Raw genomic sequence first — 6,823 nt, forward strand, 5'->3', positions numbered from 1 at the left:
GGGATGTCTAAATACCGAGCCACGCCAAAAAGATATTACCAAAAATAGACTTCATAGTAAAGGTAAAAAATATACAAAGTCAAATAAAGAGAATATTTAACACGTAACTAAGATGATAAACAACGTCAATACCTAGAATCTATACTTCAAGACCATCATGTATTATTTGTAAAGGTTGATACGGAATATTTATCAACAATGTCTTGTTATCTTCCGATGAACTTTTTTCTTTGACAACCTTAATTCATCAACTTAAAAGTGAGTGTTCTTAGAAATAATTAAAAAGTCTTAAAAACTGACTTCTTGCTGATCTTGACGACCTTTTTATGATTTTTTTTCCGTGAAAGCATTTAAATCTTTATAATATCGGCGTTATTCACAGATATCCATTGTGAGATGTTTGACACGCCCATAATATAATTGTAAAAAGACAACAGGAATAAGTGATGTCCAGCGATTAAATCCAGTTAAATATATATTTTACTTTGGATTTTTTATTGAGTCACTGTAAAAGATTATATCTCAATATGATTACGGCGATGGTTATCAGTTTCCAGGGGCCAATATTACAAAATATTTGAAATGGGAAAACAATATTAATGGCCTTGCGTTCGGTTTTGAATACAGCAACCGGTTTTTATTTCATCCTGAATACCACATGCAGGTTTTATGCATGCAAAGTGTGTTTCCCTCGAGTGCGGGAGGCCGTGGGTTCATACACCAAAGCAAACCAAAGACTTTAAAACTGGTATTTGTTACTTCTCCGCTAAGCACACGGCATTGAGGAGTAGGAACAAAGACTGGTGGGCTCGGAGTCAGAATAATGTGTCCGGATAAGGTGATATGTCTTCCTCCGGACTGTTACCTTGTGAACTCGCACGTTAAAAATCTAGCTCAGCGTGTCGGTCTAGTAAAAGTTAGGTAACTAGCATAACTATACTTTTCTTTCAGTGCATCGTAACTATTGACATAACAACACATATATGATTGCAGTCGTTATATAATTTTAATAATACGATAACTATATATATTTGAAAGTATCAGGCGTGAGATGACATAAATGTCCTTGCACGAAATTGCGCATTACATTCAATCTTTGATCGATTATATTCAATAGCACCACCCGTAAATGCATTGTATACAGTTTTGAAATCGTTCACACATTTTCTGTTTGAATAATGTGTACAATATCTGATATTTACTTGGTCCGTAAAAGATAAGTTGTTGTCTTTCTATCTTTACTATCTAATTTCTTTGTACATTTTTATAAATGGTGTATATACGTTAGCATTTGAATGTATTCCATACTGTTTATTCAACCCTGAAAACATCATAAAAAACCTTGAGCAACATGATTCATACGTATAAAGATGAGCCTTTTAAATACGAACTCTGATATGTTGAATTTGTTTATTTTCGATGCTTATATTCTGTATGAGGGAGAAATATTCCTTAATTTGAACTGAAACTAATTTGTAACAGATAATTACAAAAAATTATAAACATGGCCTTTTCCTTTAATGTAAAATGATTTCTTAAATTTTATAACAGTAAACTTCAATCAAAACAACATCCGTATTTTCATGCCAGTACCGAAGTACTGGCTACTGGGCTGGTGATACCCTCGGAGACTAACAATCTACCAGCAGAGGTATCGACCCAGTGGTAGTAATAATATAAATAGTACAAATTTTACTGCACCAGATGCACATTTTGACAATTAATATCGCTTCAGCGATGCTCAAGGCAAAACGTTTTGAAAATCCAAAAACCTAATACAAACGTTGAAGAGCTTATTACCAAAAAGGCCTTACAGCATAGCCAAAACTGGAAAAAGAATCAAAACTTAGCTTGAGGGAGATATTTTCCTTAAAGTAAAATGATTTCTTAAATTTTTTAACAGTAAATTTCAATCCAAACAATATCCGTATTTTCATGCCAGTGCCGAAGTACTGGCTACTGCGCTGGTGATACCCTCGGGGACTAACAGTCCACCAGTAAGGTATCGACCCAGTGGTAGTATTAATATAATCGGTAGCAATTTTTCTGCACCAGATACGCTTTTCGACATTTAATGTCTCATCAGTGATGCTAAAGGCCAAAATGTTTGAAAATCAAAAACCTCATACAAACATGGAAAGGCTGAGCAACCAAAAGGACCTAAAGTATATCCAAAACCGGACAAGGAATCAGAGCTTTGCATAAGCGAGATTCCCTAATTCAAAACGATTTCTAAACTTTTAAAACAGTAAATTTCAATCAAAACAATAATCCGTATTTTCATGCCAGTACCGAAGTACTTGCAACTGGGTTGGTTATACATGTAACATACAATGATTCTAAATAGACATATATAAGTGAAAAAAAAACACACAAGTGATAAAGCTAATGATAATATGAAGATTTTATAATATAGCTGTTGTTTTCTTATTGTCATGAAAACATTTAAAACAAATCAAAGCCACGGTGATGCATATTTCTTCATATTAACATGAACAAAGCGAAAAATATCTCCCTGTCTATTTTTTTTAATCCATACATGTGTTGAAAGCAGAATGTAATATAACTTGTACTTGTTGGTCGAATTCTAGACATTCCATTAGAAAATGAATTTCATCTTCAATTGAATTTACACAATATACAATTCTTTCCTGTGTGTCAATCTTTTTCTAACTACCCTGTTCAATAGCTAATTTATGAGCATTTATCATCGATTGTAAAAGATGCTTTCTAGTATCAAAATTCTTCATGACATTTAGATAAGTCTCCCTTTTGAAAATATCCTTAAATCTAAAAATAAGTTTTTTTTGGTTCCGTGTTGAAGGCCTCACTGTGACTTTGAGATGAAGAACAGCAATAAAAGCGCTGTTCCTTAGCTTTTTGTGTGTTTTTGCTCTGCATGTACATGTATTTCACAGAAGTTAGAGTAAATAACAGTAGACGAAGGAAACTTAACTATGCAACGAAAATGGACTTTTCAAAGTCTTTCAAATATGTAATGAAGCATATTTATTAGTAAGTTTATGTTGTCAGAGAGATTTGGCAAATGGGATATACTTGTAAGTTCTGCTAATTACGTCACACGTTGACGATAACTTGCAATACGCAGCTTACACTTGAGTAGGAACATGTGGCTCCGATTTTACTAATGCAAAATCGTATTGAATAAAGTTTTATATATATAAACTATAGTATATTCTTTTTTTACTGTGTCAAATCGGATGGTTAAAATGACATGCACTTTCACTTCCAAGGGGCCTATCAGGGTAATTTGATAATTCTTCCATATAACTCTTAATAGCTACGAAAAGTTATGTCTTTACTTAACGATCGCATGCTAAATAAGATCCTATATCTTGATAAGTGGAAAAACTAAAACAAATGAATCAAAGTATTGCAATATTTTTTTGTTAAATGAAATTACAATGATAAATGATTTTAAAATCTACTAAAAGATTAATCTTTTTAAAAATGAAAACAACACGTTATAATTTTCATGCGTTCGAAGTGCTGTTCTCGATTTACCTTTATCAGGAACGCTTAAAGCCAAATATTTGAAAGCCAAGGATGAATAAGAACCGAAACAGTTAAAGAGCTATATTACACAAAAGGACATAAAAAATTAGCAAAATCCATCTAAGGTCAACTTTGCCTGAGGAAATTGAAACCTTAGTTTCTTATAATTTCAAAATTTATCAACGGACAGTTTTAGAAAGGTTTGTAATAAATCATGTCAGTACCGAAGTTATGACTACTGAGCTGGTGATACCCTCGGGGACTGATAGTCCACCAGCAGAGGTATCGACCCAGTGATGTAAAAAATGAAAACAACACGTTATAAATTTCATGCGTTCGAAGCGCTTTTCTGGATTTACCTTCATCAGAAACGCTCAAAGCCAAATATTTGAAAGCCAAGGATGAATAAGAACCGAATCTATCTTTTCATTTTTTTAATGCAAAAGGGACAATAAAGATTAAAACAATGATTCTTATATGACTTTCTTCAAACGCTTTGAGTAAACACCATTGGTAATCGGTGTAAATGAAGTCGTTGAACGATGACGTCAGAATATGAGCACTGTACGGGAAATGCCACAATTTGAAACTGAAAGTCGCAAAACATGGAAACATGAACAAACAATGATATGAATTTCATGAATTTGTTGAAAGCACATTTTCCTAGAATAAAAGTAAGATAACCATTTAACTTCAACCAAACCTGTCTTAGTATGTTATTGTAAATCTTTTCAACATAAAGCTAATTCAGTTTTCTGTGTCCTTTACTTCGAAATTAAAAGTGTGTCCTATCACGAGAACAGCAAATATTTGCCTTCAGATAGAGTGCTTCAATCCACAGAATTGACGACTTTTTTCCTGTAATAATAGAAATATTTCATGGGGGCTTGAATTTATATTGATTTACCACGGGTTGGCCATTTATGCTAAATATTTTACCACGGACGGTAGTGAGCCACATGAAATATTTCTTTTCTAAAAGGACAAAGACGGCATTTCCAAACGGCTAGTTTAACCGATTTATTAAGTAGTCTCTCTTTATGTAATGCATGTTACATATTGGAAGATAAAGAATTTGTCATATTGTTAAACACTTGTGTATGATGTAGGCTGCTAACTGTTTTGCTGTTTGTTTGGGTTTATTTTATTCCTTTTTGGTTGCTTTTTTAATTTCTTAGAGGGCATTTTTGTTGCTTTGTAAATGTTTCTTTTATATGCATTCAAAAACCATTCTTATAGGTTTATTTAACCCTTCAATTACTTTATCAATGTAAGTTGTTGGCATTTTAAATGAAATATGGAGCTGCACCAAAAGCGCATCTTACGCTCTGATTGTGGATATTTATATTGTTGAAAGAATATAATGTAATATTTAGAAGACATTTGATAAGGAGCAAATAAATTTTTTTGTAGTTTTTAAAACATGCATGAGGATACAACCAAGCGTATAAATATTGCGACACATGTGACTGTTAAGAGTACAAAACTACTCTGAAATGACCAACCAAAATTGTTTTTTAGATAATAAGAAACGAGTCTACATTCACTTATCACAACAACAGTGTTAAATTGGTAATAATTTGATCAAAGCATACTAAAACATTTAATTTATCGGACGGTCTTAGTCAAAGAACTCTGGTATGACGCATCGGAGATATATTAAAATCTAGCCATTTGTTATGTTTTCTAATGTCAATATTTAAAAAAGTTTCCAGTAAATCAATTCAAGCAAACTTTTGTTACGATACAACATGTAAAACAATACTGAAATTTGACAATAAACGTAACGACAAACCAGAAAAAAAAATTTAAAATCGAAAGGGAGCTTCTTTCTTTCAATTCCAATGATATGTCAATATTTGCGAAAAACATTCAAGGCATATTTGAGTAGGTGCATGATTTGTAAAAAAAATGAATTCAATATAACGTTCAAAGTTCAGTAAGTCTATATCGAAAAAAGCAACTATTTTCACAATCAAAAGGGAGCTTTCTTTTGACAAATCTAATGTTGTGTAAAAAAACTTGACAATTTGGCAAAACATATTGAGCTATCGAATGAAGTGTTGACGGACAGACAGACGATCAGGCGGACGAACAGACGATATAATATACCATGGTATACCATGATCAACCCCGTCGTTAATCGTCGTATACAAGACCGAAATTGTTCTTATTATGTTTTTAGGAAAAAAGATTATAATGTATATAATTGTTTGTATCGGTGCTTCCGTTTAACTGGCCGATATATAACCACCTTTATTAGTTGCACTAGTTGTGTACTCCATGAGCTAAATATATAGAGATGGAGCTTACTGTGAGATAAGTCCAGTTTTTGACACCGGCTGGTACAATTGTAATTTCGAAAGTAAACTATTGGTTTTTTTTTCAGTAGTGGAGTCATTTACTGACACTATTTACGATAATATTTTGCAAGCTCACTTGATTTAAATAAGATAGATAATGTTCCATTGTTGCATTTAGCATCTACGTCGATAGATGCTCTTTCAATTATCGACGACTATAAGGGATACATACTGTAGTTACTGTAGATAGGATTTGAAGTGATATTCCATATAAAAAAAAATAATATGCAATGTTTTTCATACTGTCGAACTGTGCAAACTGATTTTCAGTGTTAACATTTGTTTGAATATGCATTACAGAGCTGAAATTCATGAATAGTCAACACATTTGATACATATGATACTAAGTGTTTACTGATCTAAAGTTCAACAGTTATGTGCTATAATATGTGTCTTGCTTTCAAAGTTGTGTTTAGTTAGTTTGTCTATTCTATGGCTTTGATTAATTAACAAAATACAAGACAAAACGACAAACAGTCAAATAGAGAGCTCCATTCGACAACAATGTGAAAAGAATAAAAAAGGTAAAGAAAAAATTGCACCAACATCAGCCTCCTTTTTTTCCTGCCCCCTAAACACAAAATAAAATACAATTAACACGACTAAGGCCGCCTTCACATTGAGCTAAACTCGGTGTAATGTAAGTGTACTCTTCACTTTAACTAAACTCAATTACGTTCCCATTGACAAAAATATATGTTTACATGTAGTTTTAAACAGGTTTTGACTGCATCCAGTCGATAGTCAATGTAGGACTTGTGTGGGTTAAGTGTTCATAAAACAAGATATTAAGAACGTTGATTTTATTGTGAATATTTAAGGAAGTTCCATATATTGAATAAATACGATTATCATAATATTTTGAATTAAATTATTTCCTATTTATATAACAAAAACTCGAAAATTGCTCCGCTAAAAACACGATTATATTTCATAGCCTTAGT

Source organism: Mytilus californianus, unplaced genomic scaffold (assembly GCF_021869535.1).
Source record: "Mytilus californianus isolate M0D057914Y unplaced genomic scaffold, xbMytCali1.0.p SCAF_5, whole genome shotgun sequence".
NCBI classification, from domain to species: Eukaryota; Metazoa; Mollusca; class Bivalvia; order Mytilida; family Mytilidae; genus Mytilus; species Mytilus californianus.